Genomic DNA, 13,414 nt, shown 5'->3' on the forward strand with positions numbered 1-13,414 from the left:
TAGCCTATAGCCTGGGTGTACTGTCCACTTAGCCTGGGTGTACTGTCCACTTAGCCTGTAGCCTGGGTGTACTGTCCACTTAGCCTATAGCCTGGGTGTACTGTCCACTTAGCCTGGGTGTACTGTCCACTTAGCCTGGGTGTACTGTCCACTTAGCCTGTAGCCTGGGTGTACTGTCCACTTAGCCTGTAGCCTGGGTGTACTGTCCACTTAGCCTGTAGCATGGGTGTACTGTCCACTTAGCCTGGGTGTACTGTCCACTTAGCCTGTAGCCTGGGTGTACTGTCCACTTAGCCTGTAGCTTGGGTGTACTGTCCACTTAGCCTGGGTGTACTGTCTACTTAGCCTGGGTGTACTGTCCACTTAGCCTATAGCCTGGGTGTACTGTCCACTTAGCCTGGGTGTACTGTCCACTTAGCCTGTAGCCAGGGTGTACTGTCCACTTAGCCTGGGTGTACTGTCCACTTAGCCTGTAGCTTGGGTGTACTGTCCACTTAGCCTGGGTGTACTGTCCACTTAGCCTGTAGCTTGGGTGTACTGTCCACTTAGCCTGGGTGTACTGTCCACTTAGCCTGGGTGTACTGTCCACTTAGCCTATAGCCTGGGTGTACTGTCCACTTAGCCTGGGTGTACTGTCCACTTAGCCTGTAGCTTGGGTGTACTGTCCACTTAGCCTGGGTGTACTGTCTACTTAGCCTGGGTGTACTGTCCACTTAGCCTATAGCCTGGGTGTACTGTCCACTTAGCCTGGGTGTACTGTCCACTTAGCCTGTAGCCAGGGTGTACTGTCCACTTAGCCTATAGCCTGGGTGTACTGTCCACTTAGCCTGGGTGTACTGTCCACTTAGCCTATAGCCTGGGTGTACTGTCCACTTAGCCTGGGTGTACTGTCCACTTAGCCTATAGCCTGGGTGTACTGTCCACTTAGCCTGGGTGTACTGTCCACTTAGCCTGTAGCCAGGGTGTACTGTCCACTTAGCCTATAGCCTGGGTGTACTGTCCACTTAGCCTGGGTGTACTGTCTACTTAGCCTGGGTGTACTGTCCACTTAGCCTATAGCCTGGGTGTACTGTCCACTTAGCCTGGGTGTACTGTCCACTTAGCCTGTAGCCTGGGTGTACTGTCCACTTAGCCTATAGCCTGGGTGTACTGTCCACTTAGCCTGGGTGTACTGTCCACTTAGCCTGGGTGTACTGTCCACTTAGCCTGTAGCCTGGGTGTACTGTCCACTTAGCCTGTAGCCTGGGTGTACTGTCCACTTAGCCTGTAGCATGGGTGTACTGTCCACTTAGCCTGGGTGTACTGTCCACTTAGCCTGTAGCCTGGGTGTACTGTCCACTTAGCCTGTAGCTTGGGTGTACTGTCCACTTAGCCTGGGTGTACTGTCTACTTAGCCTGGGTGTACTGTCCACTTAGCCTATAGCCTGGGTGTACTGTCCACTTAGCCTGGGTGTACTGTCCACTTAGCCTGTAGCCAGGGTGTACTGTCCACTTAGCCTGGGTGTACTGTCCACTTAGCCTGGGTGTACTGTCCACTTAGCCTGTAGCCTGGGTGTACTGTCCACTTAGCCTATAGCCTGGGTGTACTGTCCACTTAGCCTGGGTGTACTGTCCACTTAGCCTGGGTGTACTGTCCACTTAGCCTGGGTGTACTGTCCACTTAGCCTGGGTGTACTGTCCACTTAGCCTGTAGCCTGGGTGTACTGTTCACTTAGCCTGGGTGTACTGTCCACTTAGCCTGGGTGTACTGTCCACTTAGCCTGTAGCCTGGGTGTACTGTTCACTTAGCCTGGGTGTACTGTCCACTTAGCCTGGGTGTACTGTCCACTTAGCCTGGGTGTACTGTCCACTTAGCCTGTAGCCTGGGTGTACTGTTCACTTAGCCTGGGTGTACTGTCCACTTAGCCTGGGTGTACTGTCCACTTAGCCTGGGTGTACTGTCCACTTAGCCTGGGTGTACTGTCCACTTAGCCTGTAGCCTGGGTGTACTGTCCACTTAGCCTGTAGTCTGGGTGTACTGTTCACTTAGCCTGTAGCCTGGGTGTACTGTCCACTTAGCCTGTAGCCTGGGTGTACTGTCCACTTAGCCTGGGTGTACTGTCCACTTAGCCTGGGTGTACTGTCCACTTAGCCTGTAGCATGGGTGTACTGTTCACTTAGCCTGGGTGTACTGTCCACTTAGCCTGGGTGTACTGTCCACTTAGCCTGTAGCATGGGTGTACTGTTCACTTAGCCTGGGTGTACTGTCCACTTAGCCAGTAGCCTGGGTGTACTGTCCACTTAGCTTGTAGCCTGGGTGTACTGTCCACTTAGCCTGGGTGTACTGTCCACTATGACTCTAGCCTGGGTGTACTGTCCACTTAGCCTATAGCCTGGGTGTACTGTCCACTTAGCCTGGGTGTACTGTTCACTTAGCCTATAGCCTGGGTGTACTGTCCACTTAGCCTATAGCCTGGGTGTACTGTTCACTTAGCCTATAGCCTGGGTGTACTGTCCACTTAGCCTATAGCCTGGGTGTACTATACACTTAGCCTATAGCCTGGGTGTACTGTACACTTAGCCTATAGCCTGGGTGTACTGTCCACTTAGCCTATAGCCTGGGTGTACTGTCCACTTAGCCTATAGCCTGGGTGTACTGTCCACTTAGCCTATAGCCTGGATGTACTGTCCACTTAGCCTATAGCCTGGGTGTACTGTCCACTTAGCCTATAGCCTGGGTGTACTGTCCACTTAGCCTATAGCCTGGGTGTACCGTACACTTAGCCTATAGCCTGGGTGTACTGTCCACTTAGCCTATAGCCTGGGTGTACTGTCCACTTAGCCTATATCACTGGTGTACTGCTAGGGTTTACCACCAGCTGCTAGCTATTATAGAATGCCATATGGGGTTAATTAGGGGTTAAGGGAGCGAAGACTAAAATTTGACATTTTTTATTTTCACATTTTTAAAAGCATGTTTTTAAGAAGTTCCACCCCCCCCCCCCCCCCCCCCCACAGATTAAATCTAAAATACTGATAGGCTGAAGTCTATACATGTCTGTATATCTATGTAGGTTATAGGTTTTAATATAGACGAGGCCTAAATTAAAATTAAAAAATGTAGGCATCCATTGCATCTTGGTCTATGGCTTTATATAATATGCGCCAAGTATTCATTATGTATATGGATATGTTATGTTATAAATTCCATATTGTCCATAAATGAATGTAAAAGTAAAAAAAAATTTTTTTATAAAAATGTACACCGAGGTGGACGAGCAGTTGTAATCCAACACATTTTTTGGAGGGGGTTACGAAGACGCCCCCTTGGGAGTGGGACGACCCCCCCCCCCCTTGCGTACGGTACTGTCTGGTACCCAACATTGCCACACCCGCTCGGCTATTATAAAAGTAACAATCTCTAACAACTACTGGATTCGATCTCGCTCCGACCAAACCTGAGCAGCCAAACTGTTGCTGCTAGCGGACGTGCGAGTCACGTGACTTGGTCACGGTCTATAAGCGGCCAATTAAGAGAGACTAAACCTGTACCGTCAAATACAAGCCACAACATCCTGATAGACGCCCTCAGGCTCCAGATATTCGTTCGCGCATGCGTGAATATGACGGCAACATCCTACAGCTGGTGGGGGGGGGGGGGGGGGGGGAGATTTCATATTTCGATAAAAACTTTAAAAAAAAATTATTTAGTGTTCAATAAAATATCTTCGCTTAAATTATTAAAAAAGTGTTAAATTATTATTCATGATGGACTCTAAAAAATTTTTGTCTTCATCATCAGGACTTCTTCTTTCAGACATTTTCCTCCCACGGAGTTCTTGAAAATCTCAGGAAGGAGGGTGAGGGGTTACACTGGTAATATAATAGTATGCCTATATTTTTTCTGCATAAATTATATACCATTTCTATTTCTCTCAGGACGACCTCGGGGGTGGGGAGGGGAGTGCAAAGATGGCTGACCAATACAACTGGACACGTGCGGTCAACCAAGACAAGCAGGTGTTAAATACAAGACAGGTAGGTCTATATTCTACCATCCCTTGACCAGCGACATCAGGCATGCGACCCAGACACCACACACAGACAGACACCACACACAGACAGACACCACACACAGACACCACACACAGACACCACACACAGACAGACACCACACACAGACACCACACACACACAGACAGACACCACACACAGACACCACACACAGACACCACACACAGATAGACACCACACACAGACAGACACCACACACAGACAGACACCACACACAGACATACACCACACACAGACACCACACACAGACACCACACACAGACAGACACCACACACAGACAGACACCACACACAGACAGACACCACACACAGACACCACACACAGACACCACACACAGACAGATAGACACCACACACACACAGACACCACACACAGACACCACAGACAGACAGACACCACACACAGACAGACACCACACACAGACACCACACACAGACAGACACCACACACAGACAGACACCACACACAGACAGACACCACACACAGACAGACACCACACACAGACAGACACCACACACAGACACCACACACAGACAGACAGACACCACACACAGACAGACAGACACCACACACAGACAGACACCACACACAGACAGACACCACACACAGACAGACACCACACACAGACACCACACACAGACAGACACCACACACAGACACCACACACAGACAGACACCACACACAGACATACACCACACACAGACACCACACACAGACAGACACCACACACAGACAGACACCACACACACTCAGACACCACACACAGACAGACACCACACACAGACAGACACCACACACACCCAGACAGACACCACACACACCCAGACACCACACACAGACACCACAATAGACACCACACACAGACATCACACACAGACAGACACCACACACAGACAGACACCACACACAGACAGACACCACACACAGACAGACACCACACACAGACAGACACCACACACATACACCACACACACCCAGACACCACACACAGACAGACACCACACACACCCAGACACCACACACACCCAGACAGACACCACACACACCCAGACAGACACCACACACAGACAGACACCACACACACCCAGACACCACACACAGACAGACACCACACACACCCAGACACCACACACAGACAGACACCACACACACAGACACCACAATAGACACCACACACAGACAACACACACGGACACCACACAAAGACAGACACCACACACAGACAGACACCACACACAGACAGACACCACACACAGACAGACACCACACACAGACAGACACCACACACAGACAGACACCACACACAGACAGACACCACACACAGACAGACACCACACACAGACAGACACCACACACAGACAGACACCACACACAGACAGACACCACACACAGACAGACACCACACACAGACACCACACACAGACAGACACCACACACAGACAGACACCACACACAGACAGACACCACACACAAACAGACAGACACCACACACAGACACCACACACAGACAGCGGCCTCACTAGGGCGGGTGGGACATGATGCGTTATTCTAACATTTTTTTCGGTTAGGTGTCGCCCACCCCATGCGATTTTCCAACTTGCTAAAACGTTTTTAGGGTGTTACAAACTTTATTAGACCGGAGATTAAATAAACGTAAGATTCAATCAGAACATGACGTCAATCAGGCGAGACCTAGGTTATTGTTGGTCGAGTGAACACGTCCAATTAATCATCTTTACTTAATTAAAACATGTTATATCAGGTTACACACTGACTTGTACTTAGGTCTTAGTTGTGCCTCTTCCACCCCCATCGTGAAGTAAGCTCTACATACCCCTGCCCCACCCCCATCATGAAGTAAGCTCTACATTGTGCTTGCCCCACCCCCATCATGAAGTAAGCTCTACATACCCCTGCCCCACCCCCATCATGAAGTAAGCTCTACATTGTGCTTGCCCCACCCCCATCGTGAAGTAAGCCCTACATACCCCTGCCCCACCCCCATCATGAAGTAAGCTCTACATACCCCTGCCCCACCCCCATCGTGAAGTAAGCTCTACATACCCCTGCCCCACCCCCATCATGAAGTAAGCTCTACATACCCCTGCCCCACCCCCATCGTGAAGTAAGCTCTACATTGTGCCTGCCCCACCCCCATCATGAAGTAAGCTCTACATACCCCTGCCCCACCCCCATCATGAAGTAAGCTCTACATACCCCTGCCCCACTCCCATCATGAAGTAAGCTCTACATTGTGCCTGCCCCACCCCCATCATGAAGTAAGCTCTACATACCCCTGCCCCACCCCCATCATGAAGTAAGGTCTACATACCCCTGCCCCACTCCCATCATGAAGTAAGCTCTACATTGTGCCTGCCCCACCCCCATCATGAAGTAAGCTCTACATACCCCTGCCCCACCCCCATCATGAAGTAAGCTCTACATACCCCTGCCCCACTCCCATCATGAAGTAAGCTCTACATTGTGCCTGCCCCACCCCCATCATGAAGTAAGCTCTACATACCCCTGCCCCACCCCCATCATGAAGTAAGCTCTACATACCCCTGCCCCACTCCCATCATGAAGTAAGCTCTACATTGTGCCTGCCCCACCCCCATCATGAAGTAAGCTCTACATACCCCTGCCCCACCCCCATCATGAAGTAAGGTCTACATACCCCTGCCCCACTCCCATCATGAAGTAAGCTCTACATTGTGCCTGCCCCACCCCCATCATGAAGTAAGCTCTACATACCCCTGCCCCACCCCCATCATGAAGTAAGCTCTACATACCCCTGCCCCACTCCCATCATGAAGTAAGCTCTACATTGTGCCTGCCCCACCCCCATCATGAAGTAAGCTCTACATACCCCTGCCCCACCCCCATCATGAAGTAAGCTCTACATACCCCTGCCCCACTCCCATCATGAAGTAAGCTCTACATTGTGCCTGCCCCACCCCCATCATGAAGTAAGCTCTACATACCCCTGCCCCACCCCCATCATGAAGTAAGCTCTACATACCCCTGCCCCACTCCCATCATGAAGTAAGCTCTACATTGTGCCTGCCCCACCCCCATCATGAAGTAAGCTCTACATACCCCTGCCCCACCCCCATCATGAAGTAAGGTCTACATACCCCTGCCCCACTCCCATCATGAAGTAAGCTCTACATAGTGCCTGCCCCACCCCCATCATGAAGTAAGCTCTACATACCCCTGTCCCACCCCCATCATGAAGTAAGCTCTACATACCCCTGCCCCACTCCCATCATGAAGTAAGCTCTACATTGTGCCTGCCCCACCCCCATCATGAAGTAAGCTCTACATACCCCTGCCCCACCCCCATCATGAAGTAAGGTCTACATACCCCTGCCCCACTCCCATCATGAAGTAAGCTCTACATTGTGCCTGCCCCACCCCCATCATGAAGTAAGCTCTACATACCCCTGCCCCACCCCCATCATGAAGTAAGGTCTACATACCCCTGCCCCACTCCCATCATGAAGTAAGCTCTACATTGTGCCTGCCCCACCCCCATCATGAAGTAAGCTCTACATACCCCTGCCCCACCCCCATCATGAAGTAAGCTCTACATTGTGCCTGCCCCACCCCCATCTTTCCTCAAACATCGCATTACTGGGTGTGTGGGTCATGTTGTGTGGGTCATGTTGTGGTTGTGTGGGGCAAGTGGTTGTGTGGTTCATGTGATTGTGTGGGCCACGTTGTTTTGGCCATTCTTCCTCTCACTGATCTCAATCGCCTGAATGAAACCCCTCGATCTGAACTAGTTTGGCTTTAAGTTAGCTACTGCGTATGCTGAGGTTGTTGTTGAGGTTGTTGTTAGGTAGACACATAGAGTTTCTGCATCTGTTAGACATGTAATATTGACGCAGAGGTTGTCACCTCCCCACCTCCTCCTTATGTCCCCCTCCCCACCGCCTCCTTGTGTCCCCCCTCCCCATCCTCCCGTCATAGATGTACGGCACCAATGTTGTTCAATGGGCTGTAGGATCACATCCGGGTCAAACTGTCAAACACTCGGCCACGCCCCTCCTCCCATCCTCCCAGTCAACGTCAGGCCGCGCGCCTGTCATCCCCGCGACCAATCAGGGCCAGAGACTGGGAGGGCTGTCAGCTCCACCACCGTGCGGCTCCACCAAGTCAAGAGACTACACCCGAGTTCCGGCGAATGCTGCCCAACTGGCTTGTTTGATGCTCCAGTTGACGCTAGAGTTGTCCGTCCTAGATCCGAGTTGTCCGTCCTAGATCGAATCTATCCCAAAACTAATTGGACTGCTTGCTCACCTGACCAGCCTCGTGCTCACCTGACACATTTTTCGACTGGTCAGTGCGCGTGCATGCACACCAAGGTGCGTATGTTGCACAACATGTAAGGAATACTCACGATGGCATTACCCGTGCTCATGTAAGGCTTACACGTGGGAAGTAACGGATTATTCCTAGTTTTGTAAGGATTACACCTGCTAATGTAAAAACTACTGCTAACCTACAAATGTAAGGATTACATCTGCTGATGTAAGGATTACACCTGCGAATGTAAGGATTACAGTGCCGGGAGTAACGTTATCTAATTACCAGTCAATGTAAAAGGTTTGTTGTGCTTTTTAATTTTATTTTACGGAATCTTGCGAGAGCACTAGTTAAAGCCGGGGGTGGGGGGGGGGGGGGTCATTGATACAGATTCTACAGCTGATAAGCTAAAGTCTTCAGCTAGACACAGATTCACAGCTAATGTCTACATACAGGATGGAGTGGCGGAAGGGAAGTAAATAACACATTTTCTGTGTATAATTCAATACTTCAGCTTAAAATGAGCTTTCAAATTAATTTCTCTACCCCCGTTTGGCACCCTCTTTTCGGTGCCCGAGGCGGCCGCCCCACCCGCCCTCCCCTAGCTACGCCCGGCCCTGGAAAGTGTTGGTGCTATGTTTGTGGTTTACAAGATAATGAACAACAAAATATCCCTTTCAGAATGTGTTTTATTAATCAAACTGCGCGTCATATCGTGTACCCATTCAAGTTTCGCTTAGTTTTTCTACCCAGTCGCTACCTCGTCATCGGCAAAAACCGAGGGTCAAATTTTATTTGACCGTTTGAGATTTGGCCAGAAAACGAAAGGTACATTACCTGTAATACACCTGTTGGTCTTACATTACCTGTAATACACCTGTTGGTATTCTCTTTATTCTAGTAGCTAACGTCAGCGAGTAAGATTGGTGTCAGTGTAAAATGGTGTCAGTGTAAAATGGTGTCAGTGTAAGATGGTGTCGGTGTAAAATGGTGTCAGTGTAAGATGGTGTCGGTGTAAAATGGTGTCAGTGTAAAATGGTGTCAGCGTAAAATGGTGTCAGTATAAAATGGTGTCAGTGTAAAATGGTGTCGTGGGTCTAAACTTCTGGGTCGTGGGTCTAAACTTGCTAGCAGACTTGTGGGTCGTGGGTCTAAACTTCTGGACCGATTTCTTTTCACTTGACATGTAGGTCAAAACCCGATAGCAATACAATGTAACATTAAATTTGTCTTAATTGTTTAATTACTTTTATTTTTAATTGATTAATATTTCTTATTACATACACTTTGTCATCGTTCATTTAACAAATTATGTAATAATACAATCAATAGATAAAAGGTTTTCCCTATATATGTAACAAGGCCACTATTTCACTGACTATAAAGAAAACGTGTGTCGAAGTATTATGTGTTAGTAACATTATCAACCCACCTAGTTCTGTTTAGTTATTTTAATGGTGTTACATTATCATATATTTAAAGAAATTGATTTCTTTTCTTCTTTTAGTGCCTAATTATATACAAGTTTGACGTTTTTCCTTTTGTTTTCGCTTTTTTTTAAATAAATTTATATTCAAGAAGTATAAGATTATAAAAATTTAAAAATTTTAAAATATCAAAATTTTAAAATATCAAAATTCTAAAAATATAGTACCCTTATAAAAAAACCTCAATGCTATAGATTAGAACATTATGATAAAGCATCAACTTTATAAAAAATTAATCTCTAATATTAAAATAGAAATATTATATCTCAAAACTGTAAACATTTTGAAAACTATCGACATTAAAGTCTTAATATCAATATTAACTTTATAAAAACATTATAATAACCACTTTATATATATATATATATATATATATATATATATATATATATATATATATATATATATATCAACACAATAGAATATGAGCTACATAGGAGTAAGTAAATCATCATTGTACAAATATCAATTTTATCAAACATATATCAGAATAAAATCATTAGCTTATTAGAAAAACGTAATCATCATAATTTATAAAAGTATTTCATTGTTATAAAGTATTGCATTAAAAAATATCAGCCTTGTAAAACTAGCAGACGATAAGAAAATCTTACAGTAGCTTGTGACACACTCGTCAGTATCAGAAACTAGAAAAGCATAAGACACACGACACATAATCTAACACAAACCTAGACACACTTCACATAATTTGACACAAACTTAGGACACACTTCACATAATCTTACACAAAATTAGGACACACTTCACATAATCTGACACAAACTTAGGACACACTTCACATAATCTGACACAAACTTAGGACACACTTCACATAATCTGACACAAACTTAGGACACACTTCACATAATCTGACACAAACTTAGGACACACTTCACATAATCTGACACAAACTTAGGACACACTTCACATAATCTGACACAAACTTAGGACACACTTCACATAATCTGACACAAACTTAGGACACACTTCACATAATCTGACACAAACTTAGGACACACTTCACATAATTTAACACAAACTTAGGACACACTTCACATAATCTGACACAAACTTAGGACACACTTCACATAATTTGACACAAACTTAGGACACACTTCACATAATCTGACACAAACTTAGGACACACTTCACATAATCTGACACAAACCTAGGACACACTTCACATAATCTGACACAAACTTAGGACACACTTCACATAATCTGACGGTAGCTAGGACACACTTCACATAATCTGACACAAACTTAGGACACACTTCACAAAATATGACACAAACTTAGGACACACTTCACATAATATGACACAAACTTAAGACACACTTCACATAATCTGACACAAACTTCGGACACACTTCACATAATTTGACACAAACTTAGGACACACTTCACATAATCTGACACAAACTTAGGACACACTTCACATAATCTGACACAAACTTAGGACACACTTCACATAATCTGACGGTAGCTAGGACACACTTCACATAATCTAACACAAACCTAGGACACACTTCACATAATCTGACACAAACTTAGGACACACTTCACATAATCTGACACAAACTTAGGACACACTTCACATAATCTGACGGTAGCTAGGACACACTTCACATAATCTAAAACAAACCTAGGACACACTTCACATAATCTAACACAAACCTAGGACACACTTCACATAATCTGACACAAACTGAGGACACACTTCACATAATCTGACACAAACTTAAAACACACTTCACATAATCTGACACAAACTGAGGACACGCTTCACATAATCTGACACAAACTTAGGACACACTTCACATAATCTGACACAAACTAAGGACACACTTCACATAATCTGACACAAACTTAGGACACACTTCACATAATCTGACACAAACTGAGGACACGCTTCACATAATCTGACACAAACTTAGGACACACTTCACATAATCTGACACAAACTTAGGACACACTTCACATAATCTGACACAAACTTAGGACACACTTCACATAATTTGACACAAACTTAGGACACACTTCACATAATCTGAAACAAACTTAGGACACACTTCACATAATCTGACACAAACTTAGGACACACTTCACATAATCTGACGGTAGCTAGGACACACTTCACATAATCTAACACAAACCTAGGACACACTTCACATAATCTGACACAAACTTAGGACACACTTCACATAATCTGACACAAACTTAGGACACACTTCACATAATCTGACACAAACTTAGGACACACTTCACATAATCTGACGGTAGCTAGGACACACTTCACATAATCTAAAACAAACCTAGGACACACTTCACATAATCTAACACAAACCTAGGACACACTTCACATAATCTGACACAAACTGAGGACACACTTCACATAATCTGACACAAACTTAAGACACACTTCACATAATCTGACACAAACTGAGGACACGCTTCACATAATCTGACACAAACTTAGGACACACTTCACATAATCTGACACAAACTGAGGACACACTTCACATAATCTGACACAAACTTAGGACACACTTCACATAATCTGACACAAACTGAGGACACGCTTCACATAATCTGACACAAACTTAGGACACACTTCACATAATCTGACACAAACTTAGGACACACTTCACATAATCTGACACAAACTTAGGACACACTTCACATAATCTGACACAAACTTAGGACACACTTCACATAATTTGACACAAACTTAGGACACACTTCACATAATCTGACGGTAGCTAGGACACACTTCACATAATCTGACGGTAGCTAGGACACACTTCACATAATCTGACACAAACTTAGGACACACTTCACATAATCTGACACAAACTTAGGACACACTTCACATAATCTGACACAAACTTAGGACACACTACACATAATCTGACACAAACTGAGGACACACTTCACATAATCTGACACAAACTTAGGACACACTTCACATAATCTGACACAAACTGAGGACACACTTCACATAATCTGACACAAACTTAGGACACACTTCACATAATCTGACGGTAGCTAGGACACACTTCACATAATCTGACACAAACTTAGGACACACTTCACATAATCTGACACAAACTGAGGACACACTTCACATAATCTGACACAAACTTAGGACACACTTCACATAATCTGACGGTAGCTAGGACACACTTCACATAATCTGACACAAACTTAGGACACACTTCACATAATCTAAAACAAACCTAGCACACACTTCACATAATCTGACGCAAACTTAGGACACACTTTACATAATCTGACACAAACTTAGGACACACTTGACATAATCTGAGGCTAGCTTGGACACACTTTACATAATTTGACGTAATCAATTTTATCAAACATATATCAGAATAAAATCATTAGCTTATTAGAAAAACGTAATCATCATAATTTATAAAAGTATTTCATTGTTATAAAGTATTGCATTAAAAAATATTAGCCTTGTAAAACTAGCAGACGATAAGAAAATCTTACAGTAGCTTGTGACACACTCGTCAGTATCAGAAACTAGAATAGCATAAG

The 13,414-nt window shown here is 45.3% G+C and overlaps 1 protein-coding gene across 2 annotated transcripts in view; it reads left to right on the forward strand.

The window, feature by feature from the left end:
- Positions 1-3,946: 3,946 nt before the first annotated feature.
- LOC131928450 (ETS translocation variant 1) overlaps positions 3,947-13,414 on the forward strand; it is a 59,511-nt gene continuing 50,043 nt past the window's right edge. The window contains exon 1 of one of the 2 annotated variants that reach the window (XM_059284504.1): positions 3,947-4,017. The gene's annotated coding sequence lies outside the window, so the exon portion shown is untranslated. Of the gene's footprint in view, positions 4,018-8,252; positions 8,667-13,414 lie in introns of those variants that run through there. The other variant, XM_059284503.1, reaches the window with a different exon arrangement.

The sequence above is a fragment of the Physella acuta genome, unplaced genomic scaffold (assembly GCF_028476545.2).
Source record: "Physella acuta isolate Inbredline_101_S28 unplaced genomic scaffold, ASM2847654v3 ptg001504l, whole genome shotgun sequence".
Classification (NCBI taxonomy): Eukaryota; Metazoa; Mollusca; class Gastropoda; family Physidae; genus Physella; species Physella acuta.